This window comes from Felis catus, chromosome C1, assembly GCF_018350175.1.
Source record: "Felis catus isolate Fca126 chromosome C1, F.catus_Fca126_mat1.0, whole genome shotgun sequence".
Lineage (NCBI taxonomy): Eukaryota > Metazoa > Chordata > Mammalia > Carnivora > Felidae > Felis > Felis catus.
Window position 1 is genome coordinate 26,996,393 of NC_058375.1, and position 20,136 is coordinate 27,016,528.

General features: G+C 37.6%; 1 protein-coding gene across 5 annotated transcripts in view; it reads left to right on the forward strand.

Moving 5' to 3' along the window:
• ZMYM4 (zinc finger MYM-type containing 4) overlaps window positions 1-20,136 on the forward strand; it is a 147,534-nt gene that overhangs the window by 21,824 nt on the left and 105,574 nt on the right. For 2 of the 5 annotated variants that reach the window (XM_019836636.3, XM_023258462.2), the window contains exon 2: window positions 10,334-10,395. The exons of the other annotated variants lie outside the window; for them this stretch is intronic. The gene's annotated coding sequence lies outside the window, so the exon portion shown is untranslated. The remainder of the gene's footprint in view (window positions 1-10,333; window positions 10,396-20,136) is intronic. 5 annotated transcript variants of the gene reach the window in all.

Consider the following 20,136-nt stretch of genomic DNA (forward strand, 5'->3'; position numbering starts at 1 on the left):
TTGCAGAGTAGGAGCCACTGTCACAGAATTTGACCTTGGTCCTTAACAGTAACATGGTTTTTGTTTCCTTAAGGATAAAATAGAAAGAGATAAATCTAACTCTTAGTGGGTTTCAGTGGGTTAGTGCACAGGAAATACTAGCATATACTAGGTGGTAATTTCTAGAGGCAAAGGGGGAAGGACCTGGAGCCAAGGATAATGTCATGGAAACCTTCGAAGTCATTGCCTAGAAGTGAGAGTGAACATTACTTTTTTCTTGCTTTCCTTTCTATGTAACACTTGAATTATTTAAGAAGTAAACGGGGGCGCCTGGGTGGCTCAGTTGGTTAAGTGGCCGACTTCGGCTCAGGTCATGATCTCACGGTCTGTGAGTTCGAGCCCCGCGTTGGGCTCTGTGCTGACGGCTCAGAGCCTGGACCCTGTTTCACATTCTGTGTCTCCCTCTCTCTGACCCTCCCCCATTCATGCTTTGTCTCTCTCTGTCTCAAAAATAAATAAATGTTAAAAAAAAAGAAAAAAAGAAGTAAACGTTGGCTCCAATTTTTCTTTTCATTCAACCTTTTTGTTCCCCTGAAATTGAATATGATGTTTTCTGATCTTGAATTCCGTTATATCATAGTAACTTCCTTGCTTTTTAATATGATCGTCATAGGATTGTTCATAGAATTTATGTCAGTTGAAGTATTTCTCTCAAGATAGTTATAGAAAATATGCATACTTACTGTCCTTTGGTTTTTCTTCATGTTTGATGTTTTTTATTTATTTAATTTAATTTTATTTATTTTATTATTTTTAAAAATTTTACTTTTTATTTTTTTAAATTTACATCCAAATTAGTTAGTATACAGTGCAACAGTGATTTCAGGAGTAGATTTCTTAATGCCCCTCACCCATTTAGCCCATTCCCCCATCCCACACCCCCTCCAGTAACCCTCAGTTTGTTCTCCAGTTTTGAGTCTCTTGTGTTTCCCCCCTCCCTGTTTTTATATTATTTTTGTTTCCCTTCCCTTATGTTCATCTGTTTTGTCTCTTAAAGTCCTCATATGAGTGAAGTCATATCATTTTTGTCTTTCTCTGAATGACTAATTTCACTTAGCATAATACCTTCCAGTTCCATCCACGTAGTTGCAAATGGCAAGAATTCATTCTTTTTGATTGCCGAGTAATACTTCATTGTATATATATATTTATACACCACATCTTCTTTATCCATCGATGGACATTTGGGCTGTTTCCATACTTTTGCTTGTTGATAGTGCTGCTATAAACATTGGGGTGCATGTGTCCCTTTGAAACAGCACACCTGTATCCCTTGGATAAATACCTAGTAGTGCAATTGCTGGGTCGTAGGGTAGTTCTATTTTTAATTTAATATTATTTTAAATTTAAAATATAATTTTAATTATTTTTAATTGAGGAACCTCCATACTGTTTTCCAAAGTGGTTGTACCAGCTTGCATTCCCATTGATGTCTTAACATAAAGGAGAAGTAAATATTTTCCTGTGTTTTTGTATATGGAAAATTAATTTTTTTACATAGTTTTAAAAAAGTTAATGTATTTTGAGAGAGAGAGAGCATGTGTGCACACATATGCACACGCACAAAGTGGGGGAGGGGCAGAGAGGAGAGACAGAATCCCAAGCAAGCCCTGTGCCTGATTCAGGGCTTGAACCCACAAACTGTGAAATTATGACCTGAGCTAAGATCAAGAGTTGGATGGTTAACTGATTGTGCCTCCCAGGTGCCCGAAAAATTAATTTAAAAAAAATGTTTTTTAACATTTATTTTTGAGAGACAGAGGAGACAGCACAAGCAGGGGCAGAGCAGAGAGAGCAGAACTGTGAGATAATGACCTGAGCCGAAGTCAGACGCTCAACCGACTGAGCCACCCAGGCGCTCCATCTAAAATTAATTTTAATGAAGCAGTATTCAATAATTATGAACAAGAAAAAAAAGTGCTGCATCTAGCATCAAAGAAGGATTTACTTTGTTTGTTTAGTTGTCATTTGTTGGAAAAAAGTAACACAGGCCTCAAAATAATGAGATATTTTCAGGGTCGTTAAATAATAAATTATATTAGGAAAAAAGCTTCTTGTTTAGTGTGAGGAATACAACTCTGTATTTAAGATGTTTCTAGTTTATCACTACTTTTTTAAAACCTTTGATAATGGACATTTTAAAATATAAATGTTGAGCAAATAGTTCGACTAATGGTCATGTATTTGTCATTCATCTTCTTTAAACAGTAATCAACTTTCTGCCTGTTTTATTCGTTCCTCTCAGGTCTTTCCCTGTAACATTTTATTTTTATTTTATTTTATTATTATTTTTTTATGTCTCTTTCTTTTTTTCATTTACATTCAAGTTAGTTAGCATATAGTGCAACAGTGATTTCAGGAGTAGATGCCTTAATGCCCCTTACCCATTTGGACCATCCCCCCTCTTACAACCCCTCCAGTAACCCTCTATTTGTTCTCCATATTTAAGAGTCTCTTACGTTTTGTCACCCTCCCTGTTTTTTATATTATTTTTGTTTCCCTTCCTTTCTGTTCATCTGTTCTGTGTCTTAAAGTCCTTATATGAGTGTCATATGATACTTATCTTTCTCTAATTTCGCTTAGCATAATACCATACACGTAGTTGCAAATGGCAAGATTTCATTCTTTTTGATTGCTGAGTAATACTCTGTTGTGTGTGTGTGTATATATATGTATATATATATATGTATATATACCACATCTTCTTTATCCAGTCATCATCCATCGATGGACATTTGGGCTGTTTCCATACTTTGGTTATTGTTGATAGTGCTGCTATGAACATAAGTGTGCATGTACCCCTTCGAAACAGCACACCTGTATCCCTTAGATAAATACCTAGTAGTGCAATTGCTGGGTTGTAGGGTAGTTCTATTTTTAATTTTTTGAGGAACCTCAGTACCGTTTTCCAGAATGGCCACACCAGCTTGCATTCCCACCAGCAGTGCAAAACAGATCCTCTGTCTCCGCATCCTCGCCAACATCTGTTGTTGCCTGAGTTGTTAATGTTAGCCTTTCTGAAGGGCGTGAGGTGGTATCTCATTGTGGTTTTGATTTGTATTTCCCTGATGATGAGTGATGTTGAGCATTTTTTCATGTGTCGGTTGGCCATCTGGATGTCTTTGGAGAAGTGTCTGTTCATGTATTTTGCCCATTTCTTCTGGATTATTTGTTTTTTGGGTGTTGAGTTTGAGAAGTTCTTTATAGATTTTGGATACTAACCCTTTATCTGATATGTCGTTTGCAAATATCTTCTCCCATTCTGTTGGTTGCCTTTTAGTTTTGCTGATTGTTGCCTTTACTTTGTAGAAGCTTTTTATTTTGATGAGGTAGGTCCCAATAGTTCATTTTTGCTTGTGTTTCCCTTGCCTCCGGCAACGTGTTGAGTAAGAAGTCACTGCAGCCAAGGGCAAAGAGGTTTTTGCCTGCTTTCTCCTCGAGGATTTTGATGGCTTCCTGTCTTACATTTAGGTCTTTTATCCATTTTGAGTTTATTTTTGTGTATGGTGTAAGAAAGTGGTCCAGGTTCATTTTTCTGCGTGCCGCTGTCCAGTTTTCCCAGCCCTACTTGCTGAAGAGACTGTTTTTATTCCATTGGATATTCTTTCCTGTTTTGTCAAAGATTAGTTGGCCATACGTTTGTGGGTCCATTTCTGGGTTCTCTATTCTATTCCATTGATCTGAGTGTCTGTTTTTGTGCCAGTCTCTATAGCATTTTAATGCTAATTGTAGACATTTTATTTCACTTTTTTTTTAAGTTTGTTTATTTTGAGAGAGAGAGAGAGAGAGAGAGAGAGAGAGAGAGAGAGAGAGAGCGAGCCAGGAGAGGTGCAGAGAGAGAGAGAATCCCAAGCAGGCTCTGTGCTGTCCATGCAGAGCCCCAACACAGGGCTTGATCTTAACAGCCATGAGATCATGACCTGAGCTGGAACCAGGAGTCAGGCGCTTAACTGACTGAGCCACTCAGGTGGCCCTTGTTTTACTTCTTAATACACAAGTATACATTTCTAACATACACAGTCTCTTTTTAAAAAAAAAAAAAATCAAAATAACATTATCACATGGAACAAAATCAACAGGCTTCCTTAATGTCACCTGACATTTGTACAACTTTCTTATTTGTTTCACAAAGTCAGTAGCTAAAACAAGATTTGTGGGGACGCCTGGGTGGCTCAGTCGGTTAAGAATCTGACTTCAGCTCAGGTCATAATCTCATGGTTCATGGGTTCAAGCCCTGCATCTAGCTCTGTGTTGACTTGACAGTTCAGAGCCTGGAGCCTATTTGTATTCTGTGTCTCCCTCTCTTTCTGTCCCTCCCCTGCTCATGATCTGTCTCTCAAAAATAAATAAACATTAAAAAAAATTAAAATAAAATAAAATAAGGTTTGTGCGTTATGTATCTGCAGCCTCTTTTAATCAGTAAATCTCCCCATTTTAAAAACTGCTGTTTATTTTTAGAAGACACTAGCTGATTTGTTCTGCAGCATTTCCCACATTCTGGGCTTTGTTGATTATATCCTGGTGTCATTGGACATATTACTCTGTTCTTCATGTTTCCTGTAACAGTTAGAAGTGTGATAAGATTTAGGTTCAAAATTTTTTTTTCTTGTCTTAAATTTTTTTTTTTTTTTTAGTTTAAGTAGTCTCTGCACCCAGTGTGGGGCTTGAACTCACAACCCCAAAATCAAGAGTTGCACACTTCACTGACTGAGCCAGCCACACACTCTAAATTTTTCATCTTTTTTGGAAAGAATTCTTTATTGGTATGACACCGCTAGTGGAACCATCGCATTCATCTTAGTTCAGGGGATGTCAGCGTAAACCATATATTTAAAAGTTCCCCTTCAGTTTTTACCTGAATGGTTTTAACATTCATTAACTAATTCTTTTTTAAAAAGATTTTATTCCATGAGTAATCTTTATACCCAGTGCAGGGCTTGAACCCACAACTATGAGATCAAGAGTCACACACTCCACTGAGTGAGCCAACCGGGCGCCCAATAATTATTTCTTGATTCACCGTTTCGTTAGGGGTTATAAAATGATGATTTCCTAAATCTTTTATTTCTCCAGTGTCTATTAGCTATGATTATTTTATAGAGAAGAACTTTTCCTTATCAACTAACATTTGGTTTCTTTGTAACCGTAAAATATCATTAATGTAAGACAAAGACAAGACAAGATATATAAAAAAAGCCCCAAAACAAGAAGAAAAGATAAATGCTGGATTCTTTTTTTGTTTTTAAGAATGAGTTGATGAAGTGATACAGCCTTCACAAATGACCAGTGAGAGTTATTTTTTGAAGTAAGGGGAGTAAAGGCAGTATCATGGTAAATTACTATAAATAGATTTATTTATAATTGTAGTCTATTATGCCATCTTTGGTAGATAAAAGCCTCTTCAGATTAGCTCTTCTGTCATTTTGTCATGACTGCTGTAGTCTTTGATAATTTCCTTGCTTTCTGGTGCAAGATGAATCAAACTCATCTGTATAATCCCTACTCCAGACTTGAAATCAGCCATATCTTCCAGGAGGTCTGGTTCCTTTTAGTGGGAAATGCTATTAAGAGACTGTAACACTTGACCACTTAAAAAAAAAAAATTTTTTTTTTAATGTTTATTTTTGAGAGAGAGAGAGCACGAGTGTTTACATAAGCAAGGGAGCAGCAGAGAGAGAGGGAGACACAGGATCCGAAGCAGGCTCCAGGCTCTAAGCTGTCAGTCAGCTCCAGCTCAGAGCCCAGCCCTGGGGTTCAGACTTGTGAACCACGAGATCATGACCTGAGCCGAAGTCGGATGCTTAACCGACTGAGCCGCCCAGGCCCCCTAACACTTGACAACTTTTTAAAGTTGTACCATCTTAAGTTTCTGTCCATGTAGGAAGTGTCCTAAGTATTTAGGTAGGGACTTAAGTATTTTTCATGTTCATAATTAGATTCATTTGAGGACCATTTAAAAAGGTTAAATGACAAAGATTCTTATATTGAATATGATATTTAGGTTATTTATAAGAAAAATCTAAAATGAAATAAAACTAATAAAAGTTAAAAATAAAAGTATGCCAATGTGTCAAAGTTGCAAATACAGCAAAAATTCGAATTTTAATATTAAAACAAAATTATTCATGGCAAAAGTAATTAACTATCAGTACTTTCTGACTTTGTAGAAGCTGTAATTCACACTGAAGATATAACTGCCATGAATCATTATGTATCGAAAACCTTTGTATTGGCATATATAAATCAAAAGTTTTAATAGTTTAGAGGAACTGAAGTTCAACTGAACTTAGTACACTTTGAGAAAAACATGACCATCTTTACATTTTCATGCAAACATTTTCATGGAACATTTATAAAATTTAATCATAATTGACACATAATTCACACAGCCCTACCACTTGGAAATTTTAGAACTTCTAAGCATTTCTTGGGTTAAGCAAGTTGAAGCTAACTTCAGTTACAGACAATTGAGAATATGACGAGTATGTCAGTTATACCTGAATAATAACAGCAAAAGAATGTAACAATGAGAGCAAACCGTATCTTGGGATACAAGCAGAGCTATACTCCAAAGAGAATATTTTGCATTAAATGCTTTTAGTTAAAAAAAAAAAAAGTGTGTATTAGCTGTATATGTTTGAACAATGAAATAAACCTGAGGAAAGCACAAGGGAAGAATTAATAAAGTAAAAAATATGTAACAAAAATAATATGTGAGAAAAAATGAATTAAGTAGAAAATGTATAGACTGAAAAAGGATCAGATTCTTTGTGAAGTGACCAATAAACAAGTTACTGACAAGTCTAATTGAAGAAAAGAAAACAAATAGTGTTGAAATAAAGGCTGTAACCATAAATAGTTTGGGGATAATATGTTGAAAAATTTTTTTAAGTTTATTTTTTGAGAGAGAGAGGGAGAGAGAGAGAGAGAGCATGTGGGATGGGCAGAGACAGAGAATCCCAAGCAGGCTCTGCACTGTTAGTGCAGAGTCCACTGTGGGGCTCAAACTCATGAACTGTGAGATCATGACCTGAGCTGAAATCAAGAGCCGGTTCCTTAACTGACTGAGCCACCCAGGTGCCCTAAACTTTTTAAGATATAATTAACACGATCCTTTAGATGAAATGGAAGATTTTCTGAAATAAGTTGCCAAAACTGATTCAAAAGATAGAACACCTGAATAGGCCAGTAACCATTTAAGAAATGGCAGTTAATGTCAAAGAACAGCCATTCCCTGCCCCCCTCCCCCCCAGTTTCTAATCTTTCTTTGTACCATTGAGGAATAGTCCATTTCCATGTTTTTAATAATATATACCAAAATAGAAAAGGTCTCATACCAAGATGCTAATAAAGATCTTGATATAGGGGTGCATGGGTTGGTTCAGTTGGTTAAGCATCTGGCTCTTGATTTTGGCTCAGGTTATGGTCTAATGCTTTATGAGATTGAGCCCTGCGTTGGGCTCTGCACTGACAGCGTGGAGCCTGCTTGGGATTCTTACCTACCCTCCACTCCCTCTGCCCCTCCCCTGCTCCAGCACACATGCGCTCTCTCTCAAGATAAATAAACAAAAAAGAGACCTTTTTAGGGGCGCCTTGGTGCCTCAGTTGGTTAAGCAGTCGGTGCCGCAGTCGGTGCCTCAGTTGGTGCTGACAGCTCAGAGCCTGGAGCCTGCTTCAGATTCTGTCTCCCTCTCTTTCTGTCCTTCTGCTGGTCGTGCTCTGTCTCTCTCTCTCTCTCTGTCTCTCTCTCTCTCTCTCTCTCTCTCTCTCAAAAATAAACAAACATTAAAAAGTTTTTTTTTTAAAGATCTTTTTATATTTAGTATTCATTTCCTAGCAATAAAGTCTCTTTTTTATAAAACTAAAAATAGAGGGTTCTTTCCTTTACATAATAAAACATATGTGTTAGAATCCAGCAGTCACTCCTTGAGATTTAGGAAGGATGCCTGCTATTACCATGCCTATGACTGTTCTGGAAGTTCTAGGGCAATATAGCTAGATGAGGGGGAAAAAAGGCATAAATCTTGGAAAGTTGGAGAACAAAATTACGATTATTTTCTGATGACACACTTATTTGCCTGGAATTCTCAAGAGTATCAGTAGAAAATATTTTAGGGCCAAGAAGTAAAAATTCAAAAGTGAAAGCAATCTGGAGGAAAAGAGAAAGTGTATTAGAGTTGTAACAGGGAATTGTAAAATGTCTAGTTACAACATTAAAATATTTTTAAAAATCCCATGAAACTTAGTAACTTTGACTGTAAGTAGTTGGAAAATATTTTTAAAAAGTGATTCAAAAAGCAATAAAAAATTAAATTCCTTGGGATAAACCTAAAAAGTATGAGACTTAAAATGACAAGAGTTTACCTAAGGACATGGTAATAAAAAAATAATAATAGTCACAACACAAGTCATCTTTATGAACATTGTTTTAAACACTTAATTCATTTAATTCTCAAAGTGACCTTATAATACAGTGTTATGTTTGAGGGTAACAGAGAGGTAAAATGTCTTGTCAGGGTAATTTAGATGCTAGGATAAGGAATGATGGGATTGGAACCCATTCAGGCTGTGTCACTCCAAACTCCAGAGAATCTGTAACCATTATGCTTTGATGGCTCTTGAAAAAAATAAGTGATATACCATATTCCTGGATGGGAAAATCCAATATAATCAAAATATATGTCTCATAAAATTAATATTATTATATTGGTGTCCCAACAGGATTTTGTTTTTCTTTTTCATGGTAAGGAGGGTAGAATTTGAGAAAACAGTGATGAACTTCACTAGGAATTATAAGTAGGTGAAAGATAGCCAAAACAGTTTTGAATTAGAAGAGTATTGGGGGAGTGGAGGAGTAGAGGAAGTGGGTACCTTGTTTTATAGGATTTTGAATATAATACTGACATAGGTATGCTCAAATTATTACAAATAGATTCATTTCTGTGTGTAAGAATATAGTTGTAAGTTATTCTTTAAATTGTGTTTGTATAGTTTTCTGGTCATTTGGGCAAAAGATAAAGTTAGCTCTTTTCTTCCAGATACCAAAACAAATTCTAGAGGGATTGAATATATGGATATAAGAAAACAAAGGTATTCCCCAAAGAAAATATAGGTAAATACAACATCTTGATACGGGGAATGCCTTTTTAAGCATAAACCAAAAAAAGGTAATTCAAAGAATAATTGATTTGACTACATTGAAAAAATTGTCACATTTTTAAAAAGGAAAAAGTGTTCAAAATATCTGACAATCAGAAGTGACTGTTTTCAGAAGAATGGGGTACTCAGCAGATAAAAGCAGATAACCACTTCAGGAGTCATCTTAGAATTCCTCAGTGCTCCACATCCCTAATTTCCATCCAGTCACCATTCATGCTTCCATTCAACAAATGTTTGAGTGTCTGTTACACACAAGGAACCATTGTAGGAATGAGGATACAGTAGTGAATAAAATGGAGAAAATCTCTGCTCTTACGTAGTTTATATTCTGTTGATGGGAGAGAGAACTATTAGTCAATTAATGCAGAACATTTAAAATGGGACACTTCTATAGAGAATCATAAAGCAGAAAAAGGGTATACATTGTGCTGTTGTGGAAGTGGCATTGCAGTTTTAGATAGAGGCATTTAAGCAAAATCTGAAGGAAATGAGAAAGCCAGCCACAGGGGTATCTTAAGAGGAAGAACATTCCAGGTAGAGGGAACAAGAAAGCCAAAGTTTGTGACGCAGGAGAATGCTGTGTATATTTTATGAACAGCAAAGTGGTGGTAGCTGAAGGTAGGTGAGTAAGGTAGTGAGTAGTAGGAGATGAGATCAGGGAGGTAACTAAATCTTGGAGAGGTTTTTAAGACCAGGTAATTCTTTGTTGTAGGGGTTATAGTATACATTGCTGGATGGTTCACAGCATCCCTGGCCTATACCCACTAGATGTCAGTAGAGCTCCCTAGTTGTAATAACCAAAAATGCCTCCAGATTTCACCAAATTTTCTAGATTTGGGAAGCAACATTGCCCTTGCTTAAAAACCACTGCTCTACTAAATGGCTGTAGTCCCTTTGAGGAAGGCTTTGGAGGAATATTTATGGTGTGTCCTTGCTGTAATGGTGCAGAGCTTTTCCTCAGGTGGACCCAGTCTCTCCTCAGTTACAAAAGGCTGTGGGTCTGTGAATTGACCAGGTCTGGAAAGTGGGCAAATGCCCATGACTTCCACTATGATGATTCAAGTCGGTTTTTGGCCACCAGATTTAGGCATTTTTCTGTTATATAGATTAAACTGCCCATCTATTTCATTCCTAGGAACATCGTGATCAATTAGCCACTGCCAAAGATCCCTGCGGGCCAAAGCGTTCTGATTACCGGTACGTCCTCGCTGCCCTTATCTTTGGAGTTAAGTACTGCCACTTGGCCTCTGCTACTTTGGGATCCCATCATCCTCAGTGAGATCAGGGAGCTCATCTCAGTGGTGACATTCCCTGAAGTCGTACCTGACTTAAAAGAGAGCAGCCACACAGCCTTTTCAAGTATGTGGTGCTTCCCTCACTAATTATAGTGTCTTCTGGGCCTTCTCAGGGTATGTAGTTGGGTAGTAGGTTGCAGAGGATAAATCCACTTCAATATTCCTGTCTCCTTAAACCTTTGGATTTTCTCTTCCACATAATGCCAGTGGAACTCTAGTATTTCAGCCTCATTAAACCTCATTTAATATTCATTGGCAGTGTTAGAATAATTTTGATTTCATTTCCTTAATGATTACAGCTATATTGTTGAGTGTAAGTTTCAGTCAACAAGTAGGCTATTAGAGCCATCTCCAACTGCACAAGTTATCATAGAGTCTGTGGAAAGCTCACTCATATTGATGAATTCTAATCTTCTTGGTCTAATACCCTTAGCATCGATTTTCACACATATTCCTCAGGTTTTTTCCTTTATATATTAACAGAATTTTGGCATTTTTTTAGTGCTTAAGCTATTTTCTCTTGAGTCATGCATACGTATATCTGTTCCTCTAGAACGTGCTGAGATTTGAACCTAGTTATGGGTGTAATGTCAACAGGGTTGGTTGTAGTTGGTCTTGAGGAGAATGAGCATCCTCTTCCAAGTCATTTGCAGAACGTAACAATATCACAGGATTTTCAGCAAAGGAAAGCTGCTCTCTATATACAGAAGAGTAAGTTAGTGCCACTGGAGGTGTGAAGTTGTTTTTTTCATTCTGATTCGACCACATGTCTAAGTTTCAGGGTTCCATTTTTTTTTTCCCTAGTCATTGCTCTTACTTTCACATGAGAAACTTAGACTATGAATTCACCTGTTATAATTCAGCTACTTGCAGAATCAAATTTTGCATTTGATTTTTAGCAATATGAATCTGAGGTTATAAGAATAAAGAGGTGTTGAGATTTTTTAAATGTATATTTTTGAGAGAGAGAGCATGCACGTGCGTGTGAGCAGGGGAGGAGCAGAGAGAGAAGGAGACAGAGGATCCAAAGCAGGCTCAGTGTTGATAGTAGAGGGCCTGATGTGGGGCTCAAAGTCACTAATCTCGAGATCATGACCTGAGTCAAAGTCAGATGGTCAAACGACTGAGCCAATTAGGCGCCCCTGAGATTTCTTTAATACTGTCATGACAGTACTGTTTTTCAGACTGTGATTTAATCTGACAGTTAACGGACTTGAACTTATTTTTTGTGTACCTGTTCAAGAGCATTTAGAGAATCCATCTCATATAGCAGACCTTGTAGTCATCTGTACTGCCTTAACAGTTCAGTACAATAGCCATTTGGGGTCCTAAGGCACTTGCTTCTGTTGGCACCTCATCACAGTCAACCACAGTTGATAGCTTGATTAACTGTGATGCCACTGCATGCTGGGGGTTATTAGCATCCTATTTCCTGTTTGAGGCAGAGGGCACAACGAAGCCAATCTTCAAATCCCATCTTTGTAGGTATGTTTACTGTGACCATTGCAGTACCAACTCAGAAACCACACATTAATTTGAACAGGGAAGTTTAATATAAAGAATTACTAACCAAAAAAAAAAAAAAAATTATTAACCAGTAACAGAGAGTTAACCCTAGAGGGCAAAGAGAACTGTGAAGTATACACAATAGAATGAGCAACCACTACCTCTAGGGCTGGGGCATGGTAGCAAGGATGGATAGAACAAATCTGGAAGATGCCGAATTTTCCAGTTTGAAGGCTGAGACTTTCAGATCTTGTTGGAAAGGGTGTGTTACACTGGATGCTGGAGAAGTGTGAAGTGCTGCAAATTTTCATTATCAAGCAAGAAACCCCCTTTTGGGGGACTGAGAAAAGTTACTAGGAAGCCCCTTTCTCAATCTAAGAAGCCAGCTGGAACATGGCATAATTCTTTGGGAAGTGTTTGGCTCATAAGAGTGCTGCAGAAACTTGCTGCACAACTGTCAGTGCAGGGTGCTGACAAAACTTGCCGGGAAACTACCCATGGGGTTGCATATGTGTCGCTGAGACTTGATGGGAAGTTGGAGCTTGGGGAGAGGGCTGTTGGGTGTTTTGCATACCATTGTTCTCCACTGGAACCAGCAGGTTAGAGCACACTAATTGGAAGAGAACCTACTTCTGTCTGGAGTCTTCCTCGAGTGCCATCTGCTGAGAAGGTTAACATTTTGCCAGCTGGCAGAGAAGAAATGTTTACAGGTACCAGCTTCATTATTGCAAAGCAGGGCAGAGAGGAGTGGATTTGGAGTTGAGAGGCAATATATTTATAATTGGTAATGTCAGATATTTACATTTCTAGTACCCTTCATTTCTTTGGGTAGTCCCTGATTTCCATGTGGTGTCATTTTTTTTTCTTCAGATACCTTTAATAACTTCTTATTAGGCCAATATGCTGGTGATGAATTCTTCCAGCTTTTGTACATCTGGAAAATTCTTTATTTTGCCTTTTTAAAAAATAAACTAGTGGTAGAGTACACATAACATAAAATTTACCATCTTACCTGTTTTTTTTTTTTAAGTTTAAGTAAATAAATACCACCCAACGTGGGGCTTGAACTCATGACCCTGAGATCAAGAGTTGTATGCAACTGAGCTAGCCAGGTGCTCCATTTTACCCCTTTTTAAGTGTACATTATTTATCTGTTTTTGAGTGAGAGAGCACACCTGTGTGCACATGAGCAGGGGAGGGGACCGAGGGGGAGAGAGAAAATTGTTGTTTTTTTTTTTTTTTTTTGAGAGAGAGAAAATTTTAATCAGGCTCCACATTCAATGTTTTTTATTTATTTTTGGGACAGAGAGAGACAGAGCATGAACGGGGGAGGGGCAGAGAGAGAGGGAGACACAGAATCGGAAACAGGCTCCAGGCTCCGAGCCATCAGCCCAGAGCCTGACGCGGGGCTCGAACTCACGGACTGTGAGATCGTGACCCGGCTGAAGTCGGATGCTTAACCGACTGCGCCACCCAGGCGCCCCAGTCAGGCTCCACATTCAGTGTAGAATCCGACATGGGGCTGGATCTCACAACTGTGAACCAAAATCAAGAGTCAGACACTTAACCAACTGTGAGCTACTCACATGCCCCTGTTGATTGGTTTTCATATGTTGAACCAGCCTTGCATTTTATTTATTTTTGAGACAGAGAGAGACAGAGTATGAACGGGGGAAGGTCAGAGAGAGAGGGAGACACAGAATCTGAAACAGGCTCCAGGCTCTGAGCTGTCAGCACAGAGCCCAACGGGGGACTCGAACTCACGAACTGTGAGATCATGACCTGAGCCGAAGTCTGATGCTTACCGACTGAGCCACCAGGCGCCCCTATTTTATTTATTTTTTGAAATGTTTATTTATTTTGGGGAGATGGAGTGGGGGAGGGGCAGAGAGAGAGAGAGAGAGAGAGAGACACAGAATCTCAAGCAGTCTCCAGGCTCTGAGCCTGTCAGCACAGAGCCCGATGTGGGACTCGAACCCACAAAGCGCGGTATCATGACCTGGGCCAAAGTCAGACACTCAACCGACTGAGCATCCTTGCATTTTAGAAAGAAATTTTACTTGGTCATGGTATATAATTTTTTTAATATGTTGCTGAATTTGATTTGCTAGTACTTTGTGGTGCCTTTGTCTGGCTTTGGTATCAGAGTACTCCTGCCCTCAGAGAATGTATTAGGAAGTTGTTCCCTAATTTTTGTTTTTTTGGGGAAAAGTTTGAGAAGGATTGGTATTTTTCTTTAAATGTTTTTTGGAATTCACCAATGAAGTCATCAAGTCCAAGACTTTTTTTTTTTTTTAATGTTTATTTATTTTTTGAGAGACATAGAGAGACAGAGCACAAGTTGGGGAGGGGCATAGAGAGAAGGAGACACAGAATCTGAAGCAGGCTCCAGGCTCCGAGCTGTCAGCACAGAGCCTGATGTGGGGCTCAAACTCACAAACTGTGAGATCATGACCTGAGCCGAAGTCTGACACTTAACCGACTGAGCCACCCAGGTGCCCCAGACTTTTCTTTTTTAGGAGAGTTTTGTTTACTGATTCAATCTTCTTACTAGTTATAGGTCTATTCAGACTTTGTATTTCTTTATAAGTTAGTCTTGGTAGGTTTTGTATTTCTAGGAAATTGTCTATTTTATCTAGATTATCCAATTTGTTGATGTAAAATAATTCATAGTACTCTGTTATAGTCCTTTTCATTTCTGTAAAACCAGTAATGTCTCCACTTGCACTTTTTATTTTAGTAATTTGAGTGTTTTTTCTTTTTTCTTAGTCCGTGTAGCTAAAGTTTTTTCAATTTTGCTGGTATTTTAAAGTATCAACTTTTGGTTCCATTAATTTTTCTTTGTTTTCTATTCTCTATTTTTAAAAATTCTCTAATTTTTAAAATTTCCTTCCTGCTTGCTTTGGGTTTAGTTTGTTCTTTTTCTAGTTCTACAAGGTGTAACATTACATTATTGTTTTTTTTTTTAATTTTTTTTTTTTTAATGTTTATTCTTGAGAGAGACAGTGTGTGAGCAGGGAGGGGAGGGGCAGAGAGAGAGGGAGACACAGAATCCGAAGCAGGCTCCAGGCTCTGAGTTGCCAGCACAGAGCCTGATGCAGGGCTTGAACTCACGAACTGCAAGATCATGACCTGAGCTGAAGTCGGACGCTTAACTGACTGAGCCACCCAGGCGCCCCAACATTACGTTGTTGATAGGAGATCTTCCTTATTGTATAAGTGATTATAGCTATAAATTTCTCCCAGCACTGCTTTTGCTGCATCCCATTTTTTTGTTTTTATGGGCATGTTCTTTTTAAAAAAATTTTTTTAAATGTTCATTTATTTTTGAGGGAGAGAGTGTGAGCGGGGAGGGGCAGAGAGAGAGAGGGAGACACAGGGTCTGAAGCTGTCTCTGTATTGACAGCAGAGAGCCTCAGGTGGGGCTTGAACTCACATGACCTGATCATAACCTGAGCCACCCAGGCACCCATGAATTGTTTTCTATGTTTTATAGCTTTTTGTTCTTCATTTTGTGCATTATTTTTTTGTGTTTAGTTGATATTTTTTGTAGTGAAATGTTTAAACACCTTTCTCATTTCATACTGTGTATATTCTAGAGCTAATTTCTTTGTGGTTACCCTGGGGATTGCATTTAACATCCTAAAGTTATAACATTCAAATTTGAATTTATAGCACCTTTACTTTAGTAATGTAGAATAACCGCTTTTTAACAGCTCCAACCCCACCCCTTTGGTTATTGGTAACATCTTTATACATTGTGTACTCAAAAACATAAAGTAAGCAACATTCTTTAAGTTGCATTTAGTCTCTTAAATCCTGTAGAAAACAGCATTTAGAATTATAAAACAGTGTTGGAATAATACTAGCTTTTATAATTGCCGCCTTTATTGAGATCCTTATTTCTTCAGTATGGCTTTGAATTGCTGTTTACTGTCCTTTCATTTCATACTCCTGTACACCCTTGAGCATTCTTGTTTATCTGAGAGGGTCTTAATTTCTCCCTAACTTTTGCAGGACAGTTTTGCCAGATACAGGAACCTTGCTTGATTGTTTCTTTTTAGGACTTTGAGTACATTAGCTCACTGGCTTCTGGCTTCCAACATTTGTGATGAGAAATCTGCTCATATACTTATTGAAGATCCATGGTATGTGAATCACTTCTCACTACTTTCAAGATTCTTTGTGGCTGTCCAAAGTGTCTCTGAATTTCTTCAAATTCTTATATGGGGTTTATTGAGCTTCTTGGATGTTTATATTCATGTCTTTCATTAAGTTTGGGGAAGTTTCCAATTTATTATTTTTTCAAATATACTCCCTGCCCCTTTCTCTTCTCCTTCTGGGACTTCCATGTTAGTCTGCTTATTGGTGTCCCTTGGGTATCTTACTCTGTTCATTTTGCTTCCGTCATTTTTCTTTTTGTCCTACAGACTTGGTAATTTTTATCGTCCTATCTTCAAGCTTGCTCATTATTTCTTCTGCCTGCCCCTTTCTGCCTTTGAATCTCTATACTGAATTTTTCATTTCAGTTCTTCTACTTTTCATCTGTAGAATTTCTTTTTGGTTTCCTTACAGGTTTTCTATCTGTTGATATTTCTGTTTTGTTTCTATATTGTTTTCTTGATTTTATCCATATCTTCCTTTGCTTTCTTGACATTTATTTATTTTGTTTTTTAGAGAGAGAGCATGTAGGCCCAAGTGGAATAAGAGCAAAGGGATAGGAAGAGGGAGAGAGAGAATCTCAAGCAGCTCTACACCCAGTGCTCTACACCCAATGCGGGGCTCAGTCTCATGACTGTGAGATCATGACCTGAACTAAAATCAAGATTTGGACACATAACCAACTGAGCCGCTCAGGCACTCCTTTAAGACTGTTATTTTAGGGACGCCAGGGTGGCTCAGTCGGCTAAGGGTCCAGCTCTTGATTTTGGCTCAGATCATGATCTCACAGTGAATTCAAGCCCCTGCGTCTGGCTCTGCGCTGACAGTGTGGAGCCTGCTTGGGATTCTCTCTCTCCCTCTATCTCTGCCCCTCCTCTACTGGTGCTCTAAATCTCTCTCAAAATGAATAAGTAAACATTAAAACAAATTCTTTTAATGTCTCGTTTAGTATGTCTACCATCAGGTCTTTTTCAGGGAATAGTTCCTGTTTTTTCCTTTGTGTAGGCTATGTTTTCCTGTTTTCTGTGACTTTTTCTTGCTGAAAATTGGACATTTCAATATAATAATATGGTAATTCTGAAAATCAGATTCTTCCTTCCCCACAATATTTTGTTTTTTTGACTGTTGTAGCCTATCTTTGTGATTAGGATCAACCTGAGGTGTCAGTTTAAGTTCTCAGGTCTTTTCTCAGTTACTGCTTTTCCCTGGATATGTATGGTGAGTTTCTGATTTCTGATTTCTTCTGTATGGACAGTTGCTTTTGAATGTCCTAGTCTTTAATGTCTGGCTCCCAAAGGGGAAAATTGAGAAAAATGAAGGGGAACGGAAGAGTACAAGCAAAAAGGGAGGGAACTGTAGCAGTGGGAGTTGGTGCAACAAAAATGGCCTTAAAAAAAATGGCCTTATGCCTCTTTGTCTTCATTTCTGTGATCAGAAGCAGCAATGAGGAATTAGGGCACAGATCTCCAATACATGGAGGACACAGTCATTTTTGCCCACCCTAAGCTCTCACAAACTGCTTATAGAAGATATGTACAACTAACTGCCATGTAGTTGGAGGTGGAGGATGTGTAGCTGCTCCCCTGCTAAAAGCTTAACCAACTGATGAAAAATTTCCCTTCCAAACCTACTCCCTGGAAATTGCAAGCTTTCAGTGGACACTTGAGTTCCAAAAACCAGTTATATCAGACAGATTATGCTTGTGTCATTATTCTCTAGATGGAGGGACAGAATCCTGGGGCTTCCTTACTCTTCCATCTTCTCAGAATCTCAGTAAAGTTGACCTCTGAACAATGTGGGTTTGTACTTCATGGGTCCACTTATACTCAGAATTTATCTGATAAATAGAGTATAATTCTGTAAATGTAATTTCCCTTCCTTGTATTTTCTTAATATTTTCTTTTATCTACATTACTTTATTGTAAGAATACAGTATATAGTGCATATATACAATATGTGTTAATGGAATGATAATGTTATTGACAAGGCTTCTAGTATAGTAGGCTATTAGTAGTTAAGTTTTTGGGGAGTCAAAAATTATATGTGGGTTTTGACTGTTGGGACAGTCAATACCCCAACCCTCACGTTGTTCAAGGATCAGCCGTATCTGTTAGTAAATTTTGAGAGAGATTGGGTGTGAGAGAGAGTCAAGGAAGGGGATTGCAGCTGCCTGCTATTATGATTATGTAATCCAAGTGATTACACTTGGAGATCTCAGAATACTTTGCAAAGTTCTCATTTATCGTTTCCAAATAGTAGTATTAGGAAACTGTATTGAAGTGGCATATTTTTAGCTTAATTAAGTATATTGTAGTTATTTTTGAATATCTTATTTTTATTCTAAAGGCAGCATTTAGACATTATAGATGATTTGAAAGATTTTAAAAAGTATAAAGGAAAGATAAAAATCTCTTGTAATACCACTATTTAGTGTATTTATTTATAATTATGTGTACATTTATCTTGCATGCATTATATGTATTTAAAAATTTGTTTTTACTATTTGTTTATTTTTAAGAGAGAGAGTGCGAGCATGTGTGCAAGTTGGGGAGGGGCAGAGAGAGAGAGAGGGAGACAGAATCTGAAGCAGGCTCCAGGCTCCAAGTTGTCAGCACGGAGCCCAACGTTGGGTTCAAACTCACAAACTGTGAAATCCTGACTGAATTTGAAGTGGGACGCTTAACCAACTGAGTCACCTGGGCACTCCTATACGTATTTTATTTTAGAAATGAACATATGCTAGCTAACATTCCTTTTTTTATAATTTGGTACATAGTTGTATAATATTAAGCACAATTATAGATTCCTCTAAGCACCATCACAAACAGGATTAATAACAATTCTGTCACCCCAGGAAACTCCTACATGCTATTCTTTTTGTCATATTCTTCATTTCCTCTTAACCACTGGCCACCACAGTTTTGTTTTCTGTCACTGTAGTTTTGTCTTTTTCAGAATGTCATAAATGGATTAATAAAGTATTTAACATTTTGAGACTAGCTTCTTAGAATCAGTGTTTTATCATTTCATGGAAATTTGGACCCCACCATATAGGTTATTTTACCCTTTATGTTGGTATTGTCATCATATATACATAACAAATTCGTCTCATAATGTTATAATTTTTACATTTAGCTGTCAAATGTATGTAAAAGAACTCAAATGTAGAAGAATGGACTGTATTTAATAAATCGTTACATTTATTCAGATTGTTACCAATTTTGTACTTTCTTGCTTTCTAATATTCTAAATTTTCTTTTGTTATTTCACTTTTGTATAAAAAAACCTTTCTTAACAGTTCTTTTAGAGGAGGTTTGCAGACAGTGAATGCTTCATCAGAGAATATCTTTATTTCTAAAGAGTATTTTCATTGTATGTAGCTTTGTGGGTTGACATTTCTTTCAGCCCTTTAAAAGTGTTTTCTTTTCTTTTGATAGCCAAGATTCCTGATGAGAAATGTGCAGTGATAAGTAATATGTCCTTTTTCTCTGGCTGTTTTAAAGATTTTTTTCTTTGTTTTTAGTTTTCAGCAGTTTCATTTGTGAGTGTCTTGGTGTGGATATCTTTAGATTTATCCTATTTGGGATTTGCAGATATATATCATTTTCCAAACTTGGAAAGTTTTCAGCTATTGTTTCTTTAGGTACTCTTTATGCACTATAGTTTTTCTCCTTTTGGGACTCTGATGACATGAACACTATTCCTTTTGATATTGTCATATGGGTTTCTGAGGCTCTGTTCTTTTTTTTTTTTTTAAATCTTTTTTTTTCTCTCTTGTTCTGATTAGTTTCTTTTTCTTTTTTTTTTTTTAAAGTTTATTTATTTTGAGAGAGCACACATGTGTGAGAGAAAGCACAAGTGGGGGAGGCGCAGAGAGGAGAGACAGAATCCTAAGCAGCTCAGGTATGGCTCAAACTCATGAACTACAATATCATGACGTGAGCTGAAGTCAGATGCTCAACTGACGAACCATCCA